General features: G+C 40.4%; 1 pseudogene; it reads left to right on the top strand.

Annotated features, from left to right (window-relative positions):
- Window positions 1-16,321: 16,321 nt before the first annotated feature.
- LOC149199299 (xyloglucan endotransglucosylase/hydrolase protein 31-like) lies at window positions 16,322-17,019 on the top strand (annotated as a pseudogene).
- Window positions 17,020-27,189: the final 10,170 nt, after the last annotated feature.

Below are 27,189 nucleotides of genomic sequence, written 5' to 3'. Positions count from 1 at the left end.
TCAGTGGGTCGCGGTAGATCCAGGTACTAAACCAATGACACTGTCAACAGAAGATTGAGCGAAGTTGGATCAGAACGCAAAGAGAATAATACGGTTGTGTATCTCAAATTCAGTATTGTTAAATGTATCAATGGAAGCTTCAGTGAAGGCTTTGTGGGACAAGTTAGGGAATGTGTACCAATCTAAGTCTTTGGTGAATAAACTGTTCCTACAGAAAAAGTTGTTTAACTTGAGGATGAAGGATGAAGACTTGGTGACAGAGAATCTGAATGCCTGTAATACTTTGGTAAGTCAGTTGTTATATGTTGATATAAAAATTTTAGATGAAGATAAATGCATTAGTTTGTTGTGTTATCTACCAGATTCATGGGATAGTCTGGTTTTTGCAATAGGTAGCAATGTGACTGCCTTGCAGTTTGATGAAATAATCTCATCCTTGCTGTTAAAGGAGATGAGATGAAATAATATGGAGGGAGAGAATGGTGATGCCTTGTGTGTACGAGGACAATCCCATAACATAAACAAATATAAATCCTTGAGTGGGAGATCTAAATCTATAGGGAGATCTAAATCTCTAGGAAAAGCTATAAAGGTGTGCTGGAAATGCGGAAAGGAAGGGTACTTCAAAAAGGATTGTAGATCTAAGGCTCTTGAGAAAGGAAAGGGATTTGATGATGCTCCTCCTGCAAAGGCGAACACCACCTCAAATGAAAGTGGGGATGTGTACTTGGCTTCTTCTTCAAGTACACATGTAGATCATGAGGCATGGTTGATTAACTAAGGTGCATCCATTCACTTCACTCCCCACAGGGAGTGGTTTCATGAGTATGATAAATATGATGGTGGTGATGTCTTCTTAGGGGATGACGAGAAGGCTAGAATCATTGTTCACAACAAAGTCAAGTTGAAGTTGAAAGGAGGAAGGATTAGAACACTTTCGAGTGTTCTCCATATTCCTGCATTGGCTAGAAATCTGATTTCTGTAAGCATGCTAGATGATGCAGGTGTAAAAACAATGTTCGAGAAATATACCTGCAATATGATTTGGGGAGCATTAGTATTGAAGCGGGGAGTCGGATTGGAACTCTGTACAAGATTCAAGGTAGAACTGTTATTGATGGGCGCAATAGTTTTGTGGTTCCTAAAAGTGGAGCAGAAAATCTAGTGGTCTCTGGAGAAAATACCATGCTATGGCATCAAAGGCTTGTACATTTTGGAGATATGGGCCTTCAAATACTTCATGGTAATGGTATGGTAGAAGGTATGTCTAATTACTCTTTGGATTTTTATTTCTATGAAAATTGTGTCTATGGGAAACAGAATCGAGTGAATTTCCCCCCTAGTGCTAAGAGGGCAAAATAGATATTAGAGCTTGTGCACAGTGATGTGTTTGGACCTATGTTGGTTCCATCATTGGGTGCATATCTGTACTATGTATCATTTATTGATGAATTCTCAAGGAATACATGGATATATTTGGTCAGGAAGAAATCTGAAATCTTTACAGGTTTAAAGAATTTAAGGGTTTGGTGGAAAACCAAACATGGAAGAAGATAAAGGTGTTGAGGACAAATAATAGTGGAGAGTTTTGCAAGAAGGAATTTGAAGATTTATGTAAGAAGTGTGGTATAACACGACATAAGACTACTCCGTACACACCTCAGCAAAATGGAGTCGTAGAAAGAATGAATAGGGTGTTGATGGAAAAGGAAAGAAGCATGCTCAGTGGGGCCGAGTTAGGACAGGAATTTTGGGAAGAGGTGGTGGAGACTACATGTTACCTGGTCAATAGATCACCTGCATCAACGTTGGAGGATAAGACTCCACAAGAGGTATTTGACTGGTAAGAAACCCTCTCTTTCACATTTGAGGGTATTTGGATGTGATTCATATGTACATGTTCTAAAGGAGAAAAGAACCAAGTTGGATAGTAAATCTGAAAGGTGCATCTTTATTGGGTATAAGGATGGTTTAAAAGGTTATAAGATTTGGAATCCAAAAATAAGGAAGATTGTGTACGACCACAATGTGATGTTTAGAGAGGTTAAAGATGTTATTAAACATGAATTCCTACCAAAGGAACCTGAGAAGATAGAGTTTGAGCTAAAGGAGGAGGAATCAGACTCTACAAAAGAAGAGGAATCAAAATATGAAGATCCACAAATCCCTGTTGTGAGAAGATCAATTTGAGAAAGAAGGTAGCCATAAAGGTATATTCTAGCTGCTTTCTATTCAAATTTTTCTTTATCTATTACTGATGATGATCTCAGAACTATAAGAGAAGTAATAGATTCAGAGGATGGCAAACTCTAGAAAGAGGCCATGGTTGATGAAATGGCATCTTTGCACAAAAATAAGGCTTGGAATCTGGTGGAGTTGTCGGCTGGAAGGAAACCCATTGGAAGAAAATGGGTGTTTAAGAAGAAGATTAATGCAGAAGGAAAGGTGGAGAAATACAAATATCAGTTGGTAGCAAAAGGTTATTCCCAGGTGTCGGGAATTGATTTTGGTGATATTTTTTCTCCTGTTTCCAAGGTAGATTCTACTAGATTACTTTTATATGTTGCTTCTGCTTTTGATTTTGAGGTACAACATATGAATGTGAAGACAACATTTCTTCATGAGGATCTGGAAGAAGAGATCTACATGAAACAACCTAAAGGATTTGCGATGAAGAATAAGAAAGAACTGGTATGCGGGTGTTGGCTTGTTGGGGCCTGACCCAGGTTCGGAGTTAAATAGCCAAGAAAATCCCTATACTACTGGCCCTTTCGGCAACAGTCCGCGGAGCGTGGACTGAGGTCTCACCCAAAGTAGTATGGGGGTGTTGGAACTAGATTTCCGCACCCTTGAGATGTCTGAGAGGTTGAATTGGTCCAACTACTAGTCCCTGTGCATAGGTTTCTTCGCACACTTCCCTGGCCTTCGCGCTCTGATAGATTCGTCTTCACGCAACACTAACTAGGGGATGTGGGGCTTCCGCACTGCTGGAGCAGTGCTCTGTATTATTCCCCTAAATCACACCCGAGATCTTACCTATCTTCTTACACCAGTTACTTATCTTTGCATAAATAGGAGCCTTGTATTATATTTATTTATACAGCACATTCATATAAGTTCGCGTAACAAATAAACAGTAAACTTGCAAATTATACCCAATAATACATAAAGCAGGAAAAGATACACAAGAATATGGTAAAACTTCTTTTTATTATTTCTTCCCACGGTTACAGACTCGACCTGCCCTGCGCACTCAGTTGCAGACTACTAGGCCTCTGCACACTCAGCTGTAGAGCCTTCTTTTACTCTATGAACCAAGACACACTTTACACTTCGACTCAATCTCTTAGACTTATCATGTTTCCTTTCTATTCTTCTATTCCCTTCACTATCTTCTACACTTAGAGCCTCGCTCTATTTATACAATCCCATGGTCCATGAACCATGGGTGGATCTTTCAAGCCGACATCACATTTACAAAAACAAGGGCAGACAGCCCTATGACTCTGTTATGACTTCGTGCTCCGCGCCCAAAAATCGAGGAGTCTTCACAAAGGACTTGGTCAAAACTTGGGCTTTAAGCCCCAAAACATGCCTTGGGGGGGATTCTATGCCCAACAGGCCCCCAACACAAACATCATGACTTTCCCTCAAGTCACTCTATCGGCGCAGAGATCTTTGCACGGAGTCCCTCCAACTCTGCTCGCACCACTGCAAGGTTGGCAGCACACTGAGTGGTTCCCTGCTGAATCTCCTGTACCCATTGTTCCGAGATTGTGGTGTCGGAACTGCATCCCTGGACCTGTTCCTACGTCCCTTGCATTTGTGTGAGCTTGCCTTCAATTGTTGTTGTGATAGTGAAGGCCTCGTCGATCCAAGGCTGAACGCGCACCTTCAAGACTGCTTCTTTGTGCCGTGTTGCGTCCACTTGCTCTTTCAGTGCTTTAGCCTGTTGCATACGTGCAAGCCTCTAAGCGAGGGCCACTGTCTATGCAGTCCCTTTGACGTTGTCATACTACTGCTAGAGCTCACGCACTTCTGTCTCTAAGCGCTGGATGTTGGGGTCCTCTTGCAGATTCGTGAGGACCTCAAGTGACTCCTCCATCATTCTGGTGTAATCCCTTACTGCGTTGTTGATCTCTTCCAACCCTGATGAAATAGCGCCAACGCGATGTTCTCGTACTTCTAGAGGGGTGGACGGTTGCGCGTTCAACCGCAGTTCTGCTATCTGAAGGTTCAGCTCTAGTTGAACCTTAGTCATTTCTTCCCATGCCTCGCACACCCCTGCTACTAGTCGATGGATGCGCGCCTCTGCTGGTGCGTCTGCTGGGATATCCAGCTTAGGGACCATCTGACAGGCTTCTTCCAATACCAGTACCATCTGCCGGTTCTACGACACCACTTCATCATGCTGCAAGCTCAATTGCTCCATGTTGATCTTTTACTTGAACCTTAGTCATTTCTTCCCATGCCTCATGCACCCCTACTGCTAGTCAATGGATGCGCACCTCTGCCAGTGCATCTGCTAGGATATCTAGCTTAGGGACCATCTAACATGCTTCTTCTAGTACCAGTACCATCTGTCGGTTCTACAACACCACTTCATCACGCTACAAGCTCAATTGCTCCATGTTGATCTTTTACTCACTTAATACGTGCAGCACGCGGCTGTCCCTAGCCCGCAGCTTTGCAGTAATCCCATCCTGTAGAATGTATAACATCTCTAGTGGGAGCGCAACCATGTTAATCCCGAAACCTTTGAGTGCACTAATTGTAGGCCTGTCGGCCTCATTTGGGGTGATTAGTGCCCCTTCTGGCAGCAAGATGGTGTTTGTTGTTCGGGCACACACCATCTGCTTTGCTACATTTGTCCCTACTACGAAGCTAGTCAAGAGGGTTCCAGCCTAAGGAGTGCGCACCTGTAAGTCTTGCAGTTACGCTCTAAGGGCCCCCAACACAATCTGGTTCTCTTGCGTGAAGTTTTGAAGGGCATCAAAGGTGACATCACGCACCGTCTTGCCGATGTCGTATAGATCACCGTCATTAAGGGTGATCAGGTCAATAGACAACTTTGATGCCTTAACCTTCTTGCACGGCCCCGTCCGCTCGCTTGGGCGTTGGCGCTTTAGTTGTGTTGAAGTTGTTTGTGGGTCTTCGCTGCCCTCCTCTTCCTCTCTTTTCTTTTCTTTCTCCTGCTCATGCAAAGGTGGCTTTTGGCCCTCACGCACCTTCTCAGATGCCTCATGTGCTACTGCTGTTGCAGCCTTTTTCTGATCCGTGGCTATCTGCGCAGTGTCCTGTGCCTCCTACTCTTTTGTTGCCACTACTTCATGCCTTCTCTTCTCTGCCAACTGCGCCATGCACAGTTTGGCTTCCTCTTTCCTCTTTTGCGCAGCAGACTTCTCCATCATTGCGATGTCTGAGGCGCGCCACTCCAGTGACCATGTCTCCAGTACAGTTAAAATTACATCTTCTATGGCTACGAAGAGTAGCTCACTCCATTTCTTAGTTGGGTCCTTACGTGCTCTGATGTATATCCTGTGGATGTCCGCTTTAAACTCTGCAAAAATTTGCAGGCTGTTGTAGATAGTCGGTGATAACCGCGGCTTGTGGTTAATCCCCATTCTGAGGTTCATTTCCATGAACACCCATAATATCTTGCTATTGTGGATCTGATTTGTGTCCTTCATGGCCCAAAGCGAAGCATACTTCGCAGCCTCCGGTTGTGGGGAACTGACTGTCCTTTGGCAATTCCCCTGCCACGAGCACTATGAATAGTAGAAGCCATGCATAGTAGAATGTTTTGCCTTGTTCCTAGGCCTCGCGGAAATTTTCCAGGAACTCGTTGCAAAGGAACTTGGACCAATTAAATTGGACCCCCTCTGCGCACTGCACAACAAGTGCCACCACCGGCGTGGGTACCTCATTCGCGCGACACTTCTGCATGAGCTTACCTGCTAGTATTTGGGTTGCTACTTTGATGGATCTGTTGTTGATGTTGGATATTGTGTAGCCTCTTTTCATTTTCGCTAGCTTGTATTTCTTCTTCATGGCCTCCGCGATGGCCAAGTCACTGCTCTTCCCCTCTGAGGTGTTTGCGGGGTCCTCTCCTTTGCCTAGAAGCCGATTAATGTGGTGAATCAAGTGTTTCATGATGGGTACAGGCTCCTACAGCCACAAACACCCACCATGCACCAGGTAGAGCAGTTGCCTGATGACGAAAATTGTTATTGGGGTGCGGTACAAATGCGACACCTAGAGAAGGTTTAATAATCCTACCTTTTCCACTCCATGTAACCACTTTCGCAGCTACAATTCGTTAACCCCCACCGTGGTGTTCTGCTTAGGCGTCATGAGCTGCACGGTCTCTAGGTGAGGGAACTTCTCATGGTCAGCGAGATCCAAATCTTCAAATTTCAAGCTAGGCACCCGTCCCAGGTGCGTGCCCTCAAAAATGATGTCGTCCAGGAGGAGCGGGGTCTGGAGTGAGCTCTTTCTCTCATCAAGGTCCTTGGGCACTTTTGCCTTCCCCTTCCATGGGGGGATATAGACAGGCAACTTTGTTGGAGGGTGTGCAGGCTTAGTTTCTTCCTCCATACCTTCGTCCTCGTATTCTTCAATGATAAGGTCCTCTAAGTTTTCCTCATCCTCGTTGGTTTCCACGTTAACAGCTTTCCCTTTCTCCTCCATTATTAACTTGCCACGCAACAGGTTTCGTGGGCACATATATACAGGAATCATTAACTGTTTGTCTTTCTTCAGCCTCAGTGTGCATGGCAATTTAGGGATTTCTGCCACAATCCTGATGCCTTTAGGGGCACCCCCCACAGTCAGAGCTTGCGTGGCCTCTTCAGCAGTCATCTCTACAATTTCCATAACTTCCTCAGATGTTGTCATTGTGTCCATCCAGAAATCTATCACTTGCGGAATCAGGGGCTCAATTAATGCTCTACACAGGTGAAACAGGGCTCTGCTCAGAATGTGCAAGGTACAAAACAACTCAATTCACAAATGACCAAGTGTTGTTTTCTAGGCAACCCTTTGTAATTTATAGCACTTTTTGAATTTGAATTCGACCATTCCCCCTAAATCTGGTTCATTAATGCTCCCTTGGTGGCAGATTTTCCCAAATCTTGCCCATAAATCACATCTTAAATGCCTACCACCCGCTCCATTTGGTCTAAAGTGGAGCATCACATCATGAATAGTGACTCCAACAGTCACTTTCCAGCCAACCCGCGCGGCAGCACAAACCTCCTTGCACAATCACAGACCTTGTGACACTTTACTCCCATGCGCAGCTCCAACATTGTGCAATTCCCAGGCATAGTAGTTTATAGTCCCACACCTCCTTTCAACTGCTTGGAGTGCTAAGACTATACTTCCCATGGTTAGTTAGGCAGTTGCACCACCTGTATAGGGTTTCATCCGATCATCCCCCAGTTTCCTTGGAATGTACCCATCTGTCATTGTTGCACACTTGATCATTGGCATCGCGCCCCCATGGTTGATCCATTTAGTGATATGTGGTCCAATCCAAGGCATCAGGCTGATTAACTCTCGACAATAGTCCCCAATTGTGTCCATGTGATCGTGCACACCTTGCTTTATCATCCTAAGTTCTTTATCGAGAAAATCCCTCTTGATTCTGTCCTCCAGCTTCTTGGCTTCTGATTCCAATAGAGCACTTTTCTCCCTTAATCTCACCCTATCGTTCATAATTTCTTGGAGCCTAAGGTCACCCTATCGGATTTCATCGTCAGGTCCCAAGTATTCTGCTTCGTTCAGTTGTGCTACCCCTTCTTCCAAGGTTCCGTGAACTGTCGTATCTGTTGGTGCTGCCATGTGCAGACTCAACCTTTTATGTTCTATGGAGATTATAGCATTCGGGCCATACTCCAGCCTCATAGGTGCCTGCACCATCATTTTCTTGCACGTAGTCCTATAAGCCCACAGAACCACAGGTACGTGCAAGTCCTAGTCAGTCCACTGCACATTGTGGACCTTGTTCAGTGCTCCGCATGCTTTGTTAAAGGATTCTGCGTGGATAACTGTCTCGGCACTGGGTCTTTCCATACTCCGTGGTTCCAACCAGAGTGGTCGTTTGCGCCATTGCCTCACCCACACAGGCTTACTGACCGGGTCTCCTAACATGAAGACTGTGTGCACCCACACAAGTTTCACCCTATATACCTGTATCCATCTGGACAGGTGGGCGCACAAATCGTTTCATCCAGAAATCTTGTATGTTAATCACAACTGAGGCTTCCCAAACCACACGTGCATCATCCTCCTGTATTTGTGCCAATCCTCAAAGCTTCTTTGGTGTGTACCCAACCACCTCGCAAGCGTAGTGCACAACACCCATTTCAAAGCTTCGAAACATTGATGTTCTAGCACCTCTCTTTCAAATCTGTTCAAGAAGTCATCCACCTCACTTAACCCATCATACATAGGCAGATCCCTTACCTCTGTTGATACACAATGCAACGATCTTGTCATCATGTTACAGTTCAGTGTGGTTGCCTCGTGTAATTGGTTCTACCATCATTCTATTTCCTCATTAGAATCCGATGTGCAGGAGCTTTCATGGTCCCATGAGATTTGACCATCCATGGTTGGATTTACCTAGTCTTGCTCCCACACGGTTATCTTGTAGATGCAGTCCAAATCGTCATCTATGTCATAGCCGCACACCGGCTCCGTGTAGCACGATCCTTCTGCATGGTCTAAAGGTACAACTATGCACATATAGTTTTTCTCAAATATCATCTTGCACTTCTTCAAATTTATTACCCCATTCATGTCAGTGGCCCAATCTATTCCTAATAAAGCGGGGTAAGGATCGTTGTAATCAACAATCTCTATCACTTCGAAGTCTACTAGTGCGCTTGCTCCTTCAATATCCACTGTGATTCCCTGAAATCTTCCCATAGGTAGGATATTTTTCTAGTTCGCCATTCGCAGTTGGATAGGAGACCATTGCAGTGTAGGCCTTCCCATGCACTCCCATGTCTGCTTCGACAGAACGTTCACGTCCGACCCTAGGTCCAGAATCACTTGGTCCATCTCATATTCTCCAATCTACACGGTCAATCTCATTTTCCTTCTTGTTCGCGTCGTGTGCTTCCCGAGCTTCTGAACGATGCACGGTTCTCCTGGCACGGTCCCAACGCATCTATTTATGAGTTCCTGCAGTCCCTTTACAACCTTGCTATCGCATAACAGCTTCATGCATGTTTCTAGGAATGTTGTGAGCATGGATGGGTCCATTTCCAGCTTCAGTCTGTCTTTGCTTCCTGAAGTGGAGGCATCTACAAAACTCTTCTTAGCTTCCAGGAAGGTTTCCTTAGCGCGCTCCAAATCAAATTTTGGTTCCTTCGTTGGAGCCTTACAAACCCAAGTACTTTCTTCAAGCTACTTGCTCTTGTCATCCCCTGTTGTAATTCCACTTCGGAGCACAATATTCACATTAGGGTCTTCCTCGCACGGCTTAGACTTCATCATTTGTAGGTTCTGAATCGGGGGAGGTTGGAGTGCTCCTTTATTGCGCAGCCTCGCTATCAGTGTAGGACAATCCTCCATCTCATGATCAAACAATGTACAATATAGACACGATAGACACGTTGGATTCGTACAATCACAGGCATAATTCCCTAGCCCTCTGCAATTGTAACATATCAGTTGTCTGCGACCTCGTCCTGGTCCTCCTTCACCTTGGCCTCGTCCGTGCCCCTCAAATCCAGTTCGCACCATCCCTATGTTTTGGTCAAGGGGCTGCGTTTCAGCCTGAACTATGTAAGTAGGAGTCTGATCCATCATCAGCTCATAACTTCTACAAGTGCACTCATAATTTCCCACTAATCTACAGAAATTACAGAACAACTATTGCGAATTCTGTGTGTACTTCTACAATAAATAGCAGTTTTCCGTGGCATGATTTCCTCCTATCTGACAAATCGTGCACCACAATGCAGGCACCGCGCTCGGTCCTACTTATGCCTTTGGTCTCAACGGCATTGGTCCTCCTCCCGCAAGGTAACTCACAAACACCGAGCAGTGGTCCTTGTCATGCCCTTAACCCTTGCATTTAACACACCATACCTCGTCACGCACCTCTGGGCGAGATGTCCTGTCCTATTTCAAACTCTGCATCTCAAGGCACAAGATTTTCAATTGCGCGTGGATTTGCTGAACTCCCAGGTTAGGATCCTGTATTTGGGTCTCGTGCAACCTCATCGTGATCTCCAAGGCCTCAGCCTGAGTGGTTAGCCTCTTTTGTGACAATGCATTCCTTAGATACGGCGTTAGTGATGCTACAAACCATGCGTGGTGTTGTCCATTGATCAATGTCATATTAGCTTCGTGAATTGTACACTTTAGTCTCTAATCCAACTCCCAAGGAGTCTCGCCTGGAAGCATCACGATCTCCTTGAACCTAATGATCGACTGCGTCTCTGACTTTAGCCTACTAAATTCTTTGTTCAACACAACTTAGATATCTGCGATCCCTGCATTTGGATTGTCATTGGAATGCTTAATGTACTAGGTCAGCACGTGGTCCTACAGAGCACTGACCAACGTTGCCTTCTTTATATTATCATCCATGACTCCCTTCGCTTCCCATACGGCCTTTATCACGAACCAAAATTGGTTTGGATCTTCACTTCGTACTCCCTTGAACATCAACAACTTTATCACGCTTTCCATATTGACTTGTGGTGGTGGTGGAGGTGGTATGGGCGAAGATGGGGGTGAAGACGGTGAAATTAGTAGTGGTGTGGGTGGGGGTTGTATCCGCGGAATCCTCTGCCTTATTAAATTGATCACACTCCTTGGTGAGATCTTCGCGAGCTCTTCTTCTCCCTCTCATGGAGGTGAAATCAAGGGGCTAGTTTCTAGTTTTGCACTACCTTCGTTTCTATAGATTCTCCCACTTCGCGTAGCGCCAAACATCAGTTTACTCACATCACCCGCTTTTTACACAGTAGCATTTTAATCCAAGTGTTCAAAGACTTAACGTACTTACCTCGTGGTCCTTTGAGGAAGCGTCGTTCTGCCTCGCTATAGCTGACTGAAGTATCTACCGCGAACTCAGTGATGAATCCTCCTATAATTCGATCGAGCCAGTGATCAACAACGTGCGCGATCTTATCTTCTGATGCTTCCAATCTGCGCACCAATTCTGGAGTCCACACAATAGGACTGTCGAGTTTACACCTTCCTTGGCTATCTGCTAGCTTCGCGATCCACTCATATAGCTCAGTAGGGAAAGATGCGAAGAAAATTTCATGGATCTCTGTATATAAGTAGCATTCTAACCACTCTTCTTTTGATAGTCATGGATTCCTGTTCTCCTGCACCGCGAACTCGTGAATCTTCCTATCCAACCAATCTTCAATTCCTTTCTTTGTTGGATTCCAGTGATACAACATCAGACATCTCTATGCAGATCCCGATCCCAGCAACGGAACCATTTGTTGGCTTGTTGGGGCCTAACCTAGGTTCAGAGTTAATTAGTCAAGAAAATCCCTGTACTATTGGCCCTTTCGGCAACAGTTTGCGGAGCGCGGAATGAGGTCTCACCGAAGTAGTATGGGGGGGTGCTGGAACCAGGTTTCCACACCCTTGAGATGTCTGAGAGGTTGAATTGGTCCAACTGCTAGTCCCTCCACACAGGTTGCTTTGCACACTTCCCTGGCCTTCGCGCAACCCTAACCAGGGGCTGTGGGGCTTCTGCACTGTTGGAGCAGCACTCTGTATTATTCCCCTAAATCATTCCAGAGATATAATACCTATCTTCTTACACCAGTTAGTTATCTTCACGTAAACAAGAGCCTTGTATTATATTTAATTATATGACACATTCATATAAGTTTACACAACAAATAAATAGTAAACTTGCAAATTATACCCAATAATACATAAAGCAGGAAAAGATACACAGAAATATGATAAAACTTCTCTTTATTATTTCTTTCCACGGTTAAAGACTCAACTTGCCCTGCGCACTTAGTTGCAGGGGTCCACACACTCAGCTATGGACTACTAGGCCTCTGCGCACTTAGCTGTAGAGCCTTCTCCTACTCTACGACCCAAGACACACTTTACACTTCAAATCAATCTCTTAGACTTATCATGCTTCCTTTCTATTCCTTTATTCCCTTCAATATCTTCTATACTTAGAGCCTCGCTCTATTTATATTGTGGATCTTTCAAGCTGACATTACATTCACAAAAACAAGGGAGGCCAACCCTATGACTCTGTTATGACTTTGCACTCCACGCCCACAAATCGCGGAGTATTTACAAAGGACTTGGGCCAAAACTTAGGTTTTAAGCCCCAAAACATGCCTTATGGGCGTTCCATGCTCAACAACAGGTTAAAAAGTCTTTGTATGGGTTAAAACAGTCAACCAAGGATGTGGTATCAGAAATTTGATACATATATACGGGGACTTGGCTTCACCAGAAGAAAAGCAGATCATTGTGTATTTTAAATTAATTGGTGACCATGTTATTTATTCGGTCTTGTATGTGAATAATATGTTGTTGATTGGAAATAACAAAGAAATTATCTAGGAATTGAAGACCCAAGTGTCCTCCAAATTCGACATGAAATATCTTGGCACTGCAAACTATATTTTGGGCATGGAAATTAAACTCAATCGGCCAAAGAAGAAGCTCTGGTTAAACTAGAGGATGTATGTCGAGCCAATACTACAAAGGTTTAATATGCAGGATAGTAAACTAGTGAAGATTCTTATTCTTGTAGGTGTAAAGTTATATGTTGAACAGTGTCTCAAGACATAAGAAGAGGAAGAGGACATGTCCCATGTTCCATATGCAAGTGTAGTCGGTAGCTTGATGTATGCAATGGTCTGTACTAGACCAGACATTGCACATGCAATGGAAGTATTGAGTAGGTTTATGTCAAAACCATGGAAGGAGCATTGGACAAAAATGAAGCGGGTTTTCAAGTATTTGCATGGCACTAGTGATTATGGTCTGTGCTACCAAGGAAGACCAGGATTGGACAGAGTTTTGGACATTCGTGGCTTTGTTGATACAGACTGGGCTAGAGATCTGGATCAGAGAAGATCTACAAGTGGGTATGTGTTTAACCTTTTTGGAGGTGCACTTTCAACTACAGAGGTAGAATACATGGCAACCACTCATGCAAGCATGGAAGCAGTTTGGTTGCAGAGATTGTGTTCAAGTATGGGATTAGCACAACGAGATATAATGATAGACTATGACAACCAAAGTGCAATTTTCTTGGCAAAGAACCCTGCTTATCATTCAAAGACAAAGCACATTGGTGTTCAGTATCATTTTGTAAGGGATATGGTTGAGGACAAAAAGGTGTTGCTAGTAAAGGTGGACACTTTGAAGAATACTGCAGATGCATTGCCATAGTTTGTGAGCGCTGAGAAGTTCTCTTGGTGTAGAGAAACAATGGGCGTTGCAGGGTTGGACCAACGACTAAGCTCTCTTGTGGAAAGAAAACAACAAGTGGGAGAATGTTGGGTGTATGTTATATTCTTTCCACGACTAGCCCCACGTGCGGGGGGGGATAGCCCCCCCTGCCATCGGGGGGTTTGAGGGGGGTGGTAGTCCCCCTGTATGGGGTCCAAGGCAACGCCTTGGGGAATTTTTTTTTTGGCCCTACATTAGGTGGGCGGGCCTACTTATAGTTTTGTGCGTGGTTTTCGCACATGGTTTTGGGCATGATGGTTCTTTTCCCATGGTATTTTGTAGATCCAATCAAGGGAACTACGTTAAGTTCTAATCCAAGGTTAATGGATTGGGGTTTATGGATGCTTCATCATGTATATATATGTATTGTAACATTGAAAGGAATATATGAAAAATCAATCTGGTAGTCCCAATTTTGGGATCCATGGTAAAATCGTTGTGTATATCTGTTTTATGTTTTATGCTCTCGCCATTGTTTATTTTCTATTTTTAGAATTCGTATGCAGGTAATTTCTGTACGGGATTAAAACCTACAAACAACTTAGTTTCTTTGCATAATAGAATAATGTTAAGAAAATTAAACATGCCAGTAGCACTTTGCTCTGTAGAACAACAAAGGCAACAAAATCCTGCTACAACAGAAGATGAACAACTAGACGCAAAGGTACTCTTATGCAATGAACAAAAATTTATACTCACCAACAACTTGTGGGTACATGCAGGCCTTGTTAATGGTGCACTTGGCAAAGTCATTTCAATCTTTTATGCACCTGGCTCGAAGCCCCTAGAATTTCCATCCTTCATGGTAGTCGACTTCAACCAATAAAAAGGAACACCATGGGACATTTCACACCCAACATATGTACCCATTTCCCCTTTCACAATGGGTGGACACTGACAAATACCACTTCGAATGGCATGGGCTTTAACAATACACAAATTACAAGGAATGACATTAGACAAAGCAACAATAGACATTAACCGCAAAGAACACCAAGGTTTAACGTTTACCGCCATTTCCAGAGTAAGGTCATCGTCAGACCTTCGAATCAATCTAGCGTTTCCATTATCACACATCTGACGCATGAAGGAGAATCCATATCTAAAACGTAGAAAAAAAGAGGAATCATTGCTCACATCAAAATCTGTGCAACATAATACACTCTATCCAACCATACACTGCTTCTTCCAAATCTACCAATGGTAGCATCACTCGCTATATATCCAAATTTCAAATACAATTGCTTGTTATTACAATTATGCTCATGTTGTTTTGCTCTTATTTAGAAAAAAATGTTCATGTTTACTTTGACTTTAATTTTTATTTATATATATAATGCTTTCTCAAGACACTTTTACTAACAATTAATATATCTCTTTTTTGGTGACCATGAGATATGGATACAAACTACTTAAACATTCTCTATTAATATTGTGGAGAAATTCAATAGCAAGAACTTATCTTGCAACATAAACAAATGAGGTTCTTGCCCCCACAATCACTGCCTCTTTATTGTTTGTGTCCAACTATTATCTTGCTATAGAAGATAAAGAAAATACTGAAAAATAAAAAATAAAAATAAAAATAAATCCACATCCATGAAAGAGATGAAAAATGGAAAATACGAGCTGAATGGAAAGAACAACTTTCACATCATGGAAACACAATAAACATCAATCAGTGCTTCTAATGTCATGCCTCATCATGTATATATGATAAGTTTCTCCCTGTCAATTACATTTATATGACAACACATGCTTTATTTGTAGATATGTTTAGTTATTCACCATCTAATACATCTCTATTCATATAAGTCCTATTTTGTTAAACTACTAAGCCATTCTATATAGTTTCAAACAAAGCCATTGTATAGCATGTATACATTTTTTGCTACTTTTGTGTTCATGATGATCAACCCTACATATGTCTCATCTTCCATTGACAACACACATACTTACTATTGACAACAACCATTAATTGATTTCTATGTATAAATACTTGTTAATGTTGTTACTTTCACTAAATCTCTTTACACGTCAGTTATTATCATCAAGTTAATGAATCAAGTTTTGAATGTTTGTCTTTACATCAACAATTTATTGATACAAATAATGTATATCTCATTTTATGTTGTTAAACTTGTATTTAAGCTCTTAAGTTGTTTATATTTATATGTAAATAATAGTTTGATTTGCAATCAATGAACATTAACTTTGCCATTAACATGATACACTATAATCCCAAAATTCAAAATGTAAAAACATATGGTATTAGTGTCATCGACATCTTTGTTCTGATTTTGATTGAGTTGCCTAAACACGGGCTGAAAACTAATAGTGGTGAGTGGTAAATGAAAAATACCATAATGAATATGCCTCAATTTCACTAAGAATAAATATGATGAACTTGACCAAATAGCATTATGTTCTTTCCTGAATATATATAAGGCGAACTATCTCTTGCTTGACTATGAAAACCAAAATACAAATTTTTGAATTTAACAATCTAATGGGCCTATCTTTACCTTTTATACAATTGCTAGTATTTACTTGTCACAGACCATTATAAAATTAAATCCTAAATTATTAAGTAAGTACGAATCTAAGTACAAATGCATGAATAAAATAATCCATTGATGTTACGAATATTCCCAAATTCTCAAAGAAAACATGAAATGAGAGGGATTGACACCAACTACAGGTTTATTAAATCGATGACCCGTCCGCATCAAGATATACCCGTCCGGATGTGGTGCGCCCTCTGTACTTTGTTTTATAATGGGATTGGATGGTAGTTGAGACCAATCTGTTTTACGGGCTCTTGGTCTCATTTTGTTTTAATTTTTCCTGGTCTTCATCTCCATTCCTCGTAGCCATATGGCTGATGCAGCTGAAGAGTCCAGTTCCATATGCATGGAGATGGAAGACATTAATGGAGGAAAATCCCAGTTGACAAAGAAGCTGAAGGAAATCGTAGTCCATTACACTCCCGAGGTCTGCGGTCATAACGGAGAACAAGATGAAATATCAATTACATTTTATGAGAGGGGCGGTGCGCGCTGGAGAACGCTGAGGAGATTCCGCTACGGCACTTTCAGTGCGAAGATCAAGTGCCCAGATGCGAAACCAGCGGATTGAACTCCAATTTATATCTCTCATCCCTGGAAGGGGATATATCCCAAGACGAAATTGACTTCGAATTCCTCGGGAAGGACAAGGGAACCGTGCAGACCAATTATTACACTGTGGGCACGGGAAACAGAGAGCAGATTCACCAGCTGGGTTTCGATTGCTCTCAGGATTTCCATGAGTATACCATCAAATGGTCTCCTGCTCGAATCGAGTGGCTGATTGACAGGAAGCTGGTGAGGAGCGAAGAAGCAAGAGAGGTAGAAACCTTCCCATCCAAACCCATGTTCCTTTATGCATCTGTGAAGGCAGGTGGGCAGGGCCTTATTTTGGGCATCACGCTCCTTATGTTTGCAAATACAGAGACATCCACATTCCTGTTGCTGCGGATGCAGAAGAGTAGTAGAGGAAGCTGGGGTTGAAGTTGTGCAACTGTCTTCCGAATGAATAATATTAGCTTTGATCTAAATCTTTGATCAATGCAGCACCTAGCAGTATTAAAATTTTCGGATTATGAATAATCTTTGCTCTGATCTAATTCTTTGATCAATGCAGCAACTAGCGGTATTTAAATATTTTCTTGTGTATCCAAGCATTCGGCTATTGTAGAAATGTACTTGGATCTACATATTGCTGCAAAGTCAATTGACCTGAAAAGCGCATTCTACAGCCCAAGTAGGGATTCCATCAAAACTTGATGTTTGTTTGTGTGTAATGCTTTGTATGCAGTTGTATGTGTTAGGATGGCAGACCTGACACTAAAAAAGATTGGTATTCTAAACCCATCTTAGCTCTAGATCTGTTATGCCTCATTCAGCATCAAATTTCTAACAACTAATATCAATTTTTTTACAAATTTGTACTCTTCTTGTGTAAGTATGTAACTCTGGGCCAACAGATGGTCAGTTTGAAATGTTATCCGATATGTTAAGTAATTAATTCATTTCACTCAAAGAGTGTTTTCTCTCCAGAGGGCTTAATCCGATAATATAGGGCACTTCTGGCTAGAGGTCTTGGCCTCTGACATGTGCCTGAACCAGGTCGTAGTTCTTACTTCGGGCTACATTCAAAGATCTGTGAAGGTCCAAAGAAATCCATTCCTCCTGGATTTATTCGTTTAGACTGGTGTAGCAGAAAGGGCACGGGGTTACAGAGGAGCTTGGCATTCAGAAGTCCGAGGCCAACAGATGATCAGGGTGGGGTTTTATCTGATCTGTTATGTGAGGTACCATTTTAAATGAGCATTTTAAATATTTTATGAGATGGGTGTTTCAAGGAACTTGAATCGCTGTAATCATTTGCCCAACAGATGGTCAGTGTGAGATTTTATCTTATATGAAATTAATTATTTTTTCAAAGTTTTACAAGATTGGTGTTGCAAGGAACCTGATACCTGTTTGCACATGAATAGAGGTTAAAATGGATTTGTGACAGTATTTATTTGTGGGTTGGCACTACTGTATAGGGGTGTGGATTACATTTACAATAGATAAGTAGCAGTTATTGACACTATAAGTCATACTAGAGCAATATTAGATCCAGGGAGGAAGATGGAACTTCATATGCTTTGAACCACTTCGCCTGATTCCTACCTTTGCTTGGTGGAAATTATCTTATCATAATTATGGAAACGAATCAGTCCTTTTTCTTGTTTCTTATTTATATCTAAACTCATTTATGGACAAACAGAACTGGAAATGGTGTTTGATTTAATTTTCTGACGGTTTCATCAAAGTACAGAATTCTACTCAATGATTAGTTGAACTGTCTGACTGTGGAATTTCCACGCATACTGAAGCATCCATTAGCCAAGCAAAATCGTATAAACATAAAAATTTCAAGGAGTGCTCTCTACATATAATGAGATACTGAAACATTGCAGTTAGCTACAGAGAGTATCGTGACTCATTTCATTTCTTGTTTAGCACATTTCAAAGTACATATAACTTTGTTTTTTGAACCCAGAAAACATCAACAAGAATGTAATGGGCAATCAGCACTGTATTCATTTGCAAATGCTGGCACATCATTCAACTGCCTGACGTGTGAGCCTATTGATAGGAGATGAATTAAAAAACTTCTGATTTGTGATGTTAATAGTGCATTCATGGCTTGAACAGTTTGGCCCTTTATTTGCAAAATGCTCCAAAGAAAGATGGTATATATTTAACGACCTATTCATGTCTTTTGATTTTTTTTGTCTTTTGGTATGTTTGGCAGCTCTCATTTCTTCTGGTGGTGAACAGTGATAGAATCGTTATTTGAGTATATTGGCATCCGGCACTGTTTTAGTTTCACTTCTACTTTACTTATTATTATTATTATCAGTGTCATTGAAAAGATTATGGTAGACTAAACAATTTTTTGTTTTTTTATCATAAAAATATTTTTTATTTTATACAAAAATATCTATGTTAAACTTAAATTCAATAGGTTACATGTAAGAATTGAATTCAGTTAGAAACATTTCTTCCAACCAAATTTATGTTGAATTGAATTGAATGAATTATAATGATGTCCACTAGACCTAGCGGTCTAAGGGACCTATACTCCAAACCAAACAAAACATCACAGTCTCAAGTTTCTCTCAAACAACCATTTTGCCATGGATCTTGATCAAGAAATTTGCAGTTTTGTGAAGCCTTACTTCCTCAAATAGTGTGCTCAAACTGTCCACCTTTAGATGATTTTCAAACTGATTACGAATGTCCTCATAAACTGAACATTCCATGATGAAGTGCCATTCAATTTCGACTGCTCATTTCCTACAAAAGTCGCAAGTTCTTTCTTCCCACTCTTCCTTGGGAGTTATCCATCTACCTGTTTCACACCTAAGATGGTGAGATATGGTCCTCCGCTGCATTATTAAAATTTTACCCTTTCCCTTGATTGCGGCACTCAAATAAGTCTTTTCATCATGCGACTGTGATGGGTTGAAATTTTTGACATATATTGTTTTTTTTCTGCCAAATTGTTTCTCCCACATGATAGTCCTAAATTTTTCAAGTACCCACTTTTTTATCTCCTCTTTAGAGTTAGGACAATCTTGCCAATTTATTCCCTATTTGCCCATCCACTTGTAATTTTGCTTCCTCCAAGTTTTCTTCCTACGCTTTAGTTCCTTTGCAGAAATCATCTTGGGCCAATGGTGATCATCCATGCTTTCCACCTTTTTTAAATAACTTAAGAAATGGATGATTGTTGAAGCCTCCATTGGGAACATTCCATCCTCCGCTAGCAAGATCTCATATGCGACAGTTGACTTGACTTTGAGGTTACTAATGATTAAGTGCTTTTGAATTCTTTCTAGTTGTCTCCACTTGTGATTTGACATGCTGCTCCCCCAAACTTCACATCCATAGAGGACAACCAGGGTAACCAACACTCCAAAAAGAGTTTTCTTGGTTTTCTAGTCCCACAATTATGCTTTCTTGCATTTGTTTTGAAGGAGGTAAGAAGTTCTCCATCCCCCTTGTATCCTTTTAGTTATGCATGTCTCCCAACTGAGCTTGTTGTGAAAAACAATTCCTAGGTACTTGTATTCTTCCATTATCTCCAAGGATTTTTCCTCAAATATAAAGCTAACCTACTGTTTTTTCCGCTTTAAAGAGAAGATCATGACTTTGGTTTTGCTAGTGTTTACTTGCATTCCAACCTCTTGATAGAAAAGCTCTAAGGCCTTCAAATGATCTCTCAAACCTTCTTCCATTATCTCCAAGGTTTTTTCCTCAAATATAAAGCTAACCTACTGTTTTTTCCACTTTAAAGAGAAGATCATGACTTTGGTTTTGCTAGTGTTTACTTGCATCCCAACCTCTTGATAGAAAAGCTCTAAGGCCTTCAAATGATCTCTCAAACCTTGAGCAAATTTTGCAATTAGGATAAGATCATCAGCATACAAAAGTAGCTTCACCACATAACCCACTAGTTGAATCCCCTCTCCATTGGTGTTGTTTAGCCATTCTTCGAACTTATCAATATATAAACCAAATAGAGTGGGTAAAAGGGGACCCCAATGTCACTACCAAAGCACTCTGAAAAGTCCTCTTTAGTTCTGATTTTAGCACTAACTTTCTCATACAACTTACGAACAACAACCATATATTCACTTGGGATTCCAAGCTCTTCCATTCTTCTCCAAAGCTTATCTCTAGGAACAATGTCAAGTGCTTTTTTGAAATCAACAAAGCAACAAAAGGCTTCCCCCCATGAATGTCCCATACTTTTTCAATGAAGTGCCTAAGAGTGATGCAATGATCAATTGTCCTTTTGCTCTTTTACCTTCTTTTTCGGCACAACTGTTGATTCTACACTCTATCATGCTCCCAAATAGTTTTCCAAGAAGAGGATTGACCATAATAGTGCGATAATTATAGGGATTATTGATGTCTCCACTTTTGTAAAGAGGGATAGCAACACTTGTTGTCCATTCAACTGGAAAATTTCCTTGTGTGATGTTGTTGAAGATCCTTTTGATGATTGGGGCCAAGATCTCAACACCCCATTTTAAAAATTCTGCCTGTAGCCCATCAATGTTTTGGGCTTTACCACTTGCTAACTTTTTTATACCACGCTTGACACCCTCCACTAAAAATAACTCTGTTGTAGTGTTGATCACGAGGGGGCTACTTTTCTCTTGTTTTCTTTCATAGAGGAGCTTTGCATATTCCAACTAATGAGTATCTAAGATATTACTATCTATTTGATTTCTCTTTTGTTGTAGTTCACACCAGAATCCTTTGGGATTGTGCTTTCCCAAAGAGATTAATTCATTTCTCCTTGAAATTACATATAAAAGAATTATTTTTATAATATTTTTATACTTTTTCCGACTTTCCCTGTTTGTCTCCTTCTCCTTAAGGGACCTTTTAGTAGCCTTGCACTCTTCATCATACCAAGGATTAGTTGGAAAAGTGTTTGAGATCCTCTTCTTAGGTCGTGATCTTTTGCACACCTTTAAAGCTTTGTGGATTAGAGGGATCAACATTCTATTGCTAATGTATTATGTTTCTGCATTATCGTCCTTGTTTTCAGTTTTGTTTTTTTCCTACTGAAAGTGTTGTTTTAGGGCAGTAGAAAATAACTCTTGGTTTTCTTGATTTATGAGGATTTTTCCAATTGCATGCACTTTCTTATGACCTTGTTGGGTCTGCCCTTCCTGTATCCCGCTTGTGTGTATGCCCAACTTGATACAAAGAGGCATATGGTCAGAATTCATCTCAATAGGACATGCCTCAATATTGAACTCTAACAAATTGCAAACAAAGCTCTGAGAACATATTACATAGTCCACCACACTTTGACCATTGTATGTTTTACATATGATGCCCTCGAATGTTGGCCAAGATTTCATGCCATTGCAAATTACCATGTCATATAGGCTACATAAGCCTAGCAACTCAGCGCCAAAGTGTGACACACTCCCATTCCCATCCTGGGAAGTCCTTTTCCACATGTGCTCTTCATTCTCTTCTAACCAAAGAGGATTGTTGTCCAAATTATCATCACTTCCCAACTGAATACACTGATTGTTTGTGGTCTTGGCATTAAAATCACTAATTAGAACTATTTCTCCTAAGCTCTTGAAAGAAGAAATATCTCTTTTTAAAGTAGCATAGGGGTCTTCTTTATCTAACTTTGTCTTTTTGTAGAACTTCGAGTTTTGTGGGGCAAAGTAACACGCTACCAATCTGAATGTTACTTTGTTCTCTCTTATTTTTAGTCATATAAATTGCTTATTTGGATCCACTTTTTCCACTTTCACTATTCCACTCCACCCATCCCTTATTAGAATGGTGATCCCTCCATGTCCTTTCCCTGTACTAGTCTCTTTGTTCCACACTGAAATTTTATTGTAACCTTTGAATTTTGGAACTCTGCAATCCTCATGCTCATGGGTTTCCGTAAGGATAATGATATCTTTCCCTTCTGCTATGGGCCCTGTTATCTCAAAATCAGATCCTGATAGGCTGCTGGTCAGGTTGACTCTAAGTAACTATTTCAACCTACTTTAGGCTGAGGCTTAGCCTCCTCAACCTGAGAGGGCTCTCTCTTGATGGATTAATGATTTGATTAAAGATAAGATGGCTAACTCTTATAGAACCACTGTGAAAAATATGAATGGTGGAAACACATTAAACAAAACTATCCATTGGGCTTATGGAGTCAACAACACCTCAATATAACAATGAACTCAACCCTACATGGAAGTCAGGGCATTGAGCATTTAAACATTCAAAACATAAACTCATATGGGACCACACAGTTTATAAATGTATACAGGAAGTCAGAGCACATTAAGTGAATTCTGAGTGATTATACATCCATACCACTGTAAGAATTAAGAAAATGACAACATCACATATTCTAAACATAAAAAATCCTTCATGAATCCTGAGAAGTAAAGTCAAACATGTATTACTGAAAATGAGTCTTACATAGGCCAAATACAAGCATTTCCATAAAAATTTCCAACCCTTTGTACATCAGATGTTCTGCTATATATATAGCTCTTTACATGCTTAGATTCCTCTTCTAGGAAGAGGAAAATTCGAATTCTACCTGACCTGACACCTAATGACACTCAAAACTAACTATTAAATTCAAATGACACCTAACTAGCAGTCCTAGAGACCTAATACAACTAGGAGTGTAACTCCTTATCATGATTACAACAACCTTATATAAGTATTAAACACTCCTTTTGACACATAAAACTCCATGAAGTCGAATTTGATGAAGCCCATAACCTTCCAGCTGGCCCTTGATGACTCATCCTTTTGTTGTTCCTAGAAACTAGGAAACTGTCCCTTGCTCTGTTCTGGCTGAAAAATAGGTCTTGGGACAGAGCTCATAACTTCTCATAAACAATGTATTTGAAAAAACTGAAGGAGGCTTTTGTGAACCAATCCATGCTTAACAAAAACCTCTCTTGGTTTTTTGAAACACCTTTCCTACCGTCCAGAATATTTCTTTGAAAAACAGGTGTCAAACAGAGAAATATGCCTGTGGAAAACTTGCACCTACAGCAGTTTCGTAGCGCAAGTTTGATCATTCATTTCTCTCAAATCATAATGGATTTGAAGAAAGTGGAAGAGGTTTTTGTATTTCAGTATCTTATGAATGAAAACCTCTTTCACGTTTTAGAGATAAGCTTTCAAATGCTCAGAAACGCTTCTAGAAGTTGACTAGTAAAAACAGGGAAACAAAACTCCTCCTTTTTAGAGTTTCATTCTTATGCTCATCTTCGAATCCCCCTGCTGACCATGCTGTCTCTTTAATCATATGAAATGCATTAAATCAACCATGAAATCTGATCCCACACTTGAATTAAGACAAATAGCTCCTTTAATGCTGCCTGAAGCATCATCTAGCTATGAAACAATTTCCACTTTTATAACATGTAGCTTAGAATTCAACAAAAATGTCCTCCTTCTACTTGTTTTGCCCTTGCCGAATGTTGACACTTTGTAATTGATCTTTTGCAGAGATTCCCCTTTGAAAATATTTCCCTTTGTCTCTCAAAATTGGTCCACTAATTCATAATATGCTCCTACAGCAGTTTCGTAGCGCGGTACGAAACTGCTGATCATTAGGCATCACTTACAGCAGTTTTGTAGCGCGCTACGAAACTGCTATGTAATTACAAAAACACAGCTTTGAACCAAAATTTTTCATTTTGAGCCTTTTGCTATCTTCAAATGTCTCTTTTCATGTGCCTTGAAGCTTTTCAAACTGAATATATATCTATATATATATATATATATATATATATATCTATATATATATATATATATATATATATATACCCCATTCTTCAAGGTATGTATGCAATATGTAACTTTGGCATTTGTGAAAGAATCTTCAAGTAACAAGGAAGAAGAGATGTATGCCAATCATTGGCAATGAAGACAACATCTTCCTCATAAGGTCTACTAAATGTTCACTATTTTGCTCTGATTTAAAGATTGTTCAGCTGTTGCCACATCTACACAAGGCAGAATGCGGTCAAGGGCGGTATTTTGTATTGAAGGTGCTTCGGTGTGAACATTTTTCCCATTCTTTCCATATGCCTCCACATGACACCAATCAGGAATATCTGTTGTGCCAATCAGGAACCATCCATTTCTTTGATATGCTCCCAAGAGTAATTACTTTTAGCTGTCTCTGCAATCTTAGCCAAATGATCATGGGTAAAAGTAGTGCCGCATGGGTTGCTTGGATTGATAATAACCATTGCCACTATGTTGTTTTCTGCAATTGTATGAATCCCTGTGTAATGCATCAAACTAAATTGAGAAATTTTGGCATTAGTATTCTTAAGTGATAACAGTGGCTCCACTTGGGATAGTGTGCCCCTGTAGTACACTAAGAACTCGTAGGTCCAGTGCTTTGTCCATTTTATGAAAAACATAGATTTGTTTGACGAGCATTCCTTTCCAACTTCTTGGGCCTTCACCTCGGGCTTAAACTTGATGATCATTGTGAGAGAAAGAAATCTACCACTACTGAAAAAAATGCTCAGTCAACCTTGAGCTTATTTGCATTTTTCTACCTACCTACCCTATTAACTGCAAGCTCCACTTGTAGCTCAAGCAACATGATATTTCCAATAAAACCAATCAATTGTCCTCTCTGATATTGGAGGCTCTTGACTGCATTCAACCTCAAAATAACCATGGTAGTGAGATGACCAAATCAACCTATAATGTATATGATCTTCATAATGCAAATGAAAATGAAACACTGATGTGCAAAACTTTGCCATGTATTCATTTATAGGGTCAAAGAAAACATGGTTATTTTGATAATCATCATAACATTCTATCTCTTTAGACAACTGATCCTTAGCCACACAAAATTCCTTTGATGTGCTATCCAACTGCCTTTCTGCATGATTCCCATAGACAATGTAATTTTCCTCACTATTGTGATCATTCTTTGATGTAAGCTGCTGCAAGGAATCACAAAAATGAACAACCTTTTCTTCTGCCTGAGGATTATAAAAAATTTCTTCCAGTATTTCTTCTTGGTGTTTGCAATCAATTTCATATTCTTTATGATCAAAAGACTGACAAATCTGCTGCATCTTTTCATTCATATCAAAGGATGAAACATGGTTTTCACAAATAAACCCCTGCTGATCTTCATGCTGCGTTTCATGAGATGTTATACTTTCTTCTTGGTGTTGAAATGCGTTGTTATGAAGAGCCTCTAAAATTTCTTCATCCATAAATTCATCATCATCATAACAATCCTCCAAATATTGAATAAAACTCGTAGAATGTTTACAACAATCTTTGACCAGCAATAAGGAGGGATGACACTCTTTATACATGTCATAGAACACATCATGGAAATCAGCAAGAGAATATAATAAACCATTTTCCAAACTTTTATACCAAGACCATGCTTTTCCTTCTAAAGTGGTCATAAACATCCTCATGAGACAATCCTCAGGAAAGTGAATCTTAAGATTGCATACATGCATATGAAACCTAACCAAATGAAGAGCATCATTGTCTTTCTTTTCATCTTTGAATATCAAAAGATCCTCTAACCAATCAACCTTTGGCATAGGATTTGAAAAACCAGGGATATGAGACCGATTCATAGGATCATACCTGGCATTCATTCTTGCAGTGGAATTCATCTTGAAACTTCATCAAGCTACTGATCTTCTAGCAGTTGAGTCACCTTCCAATTTCTTATTCGATGTGTGGAGTCGCCAATGTAGTTTTGCAGCCTCAAATAGATGTCTGAGCTCCTGCTACCTTCAGAAGTTCAACCTCTTAATTTCGGGAATGAATAGACTTCAGGCTCCCGGCAGATGCACCAAAATGTTATATCACAATCAGATCCTGATAGGCTGCTGGTCAGGTTGACTCTAAGTAACTATTTCAACCTACTTTAGGCTGAGGCTTAGCCTCCTCAACCTGAGAGGGCTCTCTCTTGATGGATTAATGATTTGATTAAAGATAAGATGGCTAACTCTTATAGAACAATTGTGAAAAATATGAATGGTGGAAACACATTAAACAAAACTATCCATTGGGCTTATGGAGTCAACAACACCTCAATATAACAATGAACTCAACCCTACATGGAAGTCAGGGCATTCAGCATTTAAACATTCAGAACATAAACTCATATGGGACCACACAGTTTATAAATGTATACAGGAAGTCAGAGCACATTCAGTGAATTCTGAGTGATTATACATCCATACCACTGTAAGAATTAAGAAAAAGACAACATCACATATTCTGAACATAAAAAATCCTTCATGAATCCTGAGAAGTAAAGTCAAGCATGTATTACTGAAAATGAGTCTTACATAGGCCAAATACAAGCTTTTCCATAAAATTTTCCAACCCTTTGTACATCAGATGTTCTGCTATATATAGAGCTCTTTACATGCTTATATTCCTCTTCTAGGAAGATGAAAATTCGAATTCTACCTGACCTGACACCTAATGACACTCAAAGCTAACTATTAAATTCAAATGACACCTAACTACCAGTCCTAGAGACCTAATACAACTAGGAGTAACTCCTTATCATGATTACAACAACCTTATC

This window comes from Pinus tabuliformis, chromosome 2_1 (assembly GCF_031772625.1).
Source record: "Pinus tabuliformis cultivar Carrire ecotype Pingquan chromosome 2_1, CPIR1, whole genome shotgun sequence".
NCBI lineage: Eukaryota > Viridiplantae > Streptophyta > Pinopsida > Pinales > Pinaceae > Pinus > Pinus tabuliformis.
The sequence above is the reverse complement of the archived record's forward strand: the minus strand, read 5'-3'. Positions and strand labels throughout refer to the sequence as shown.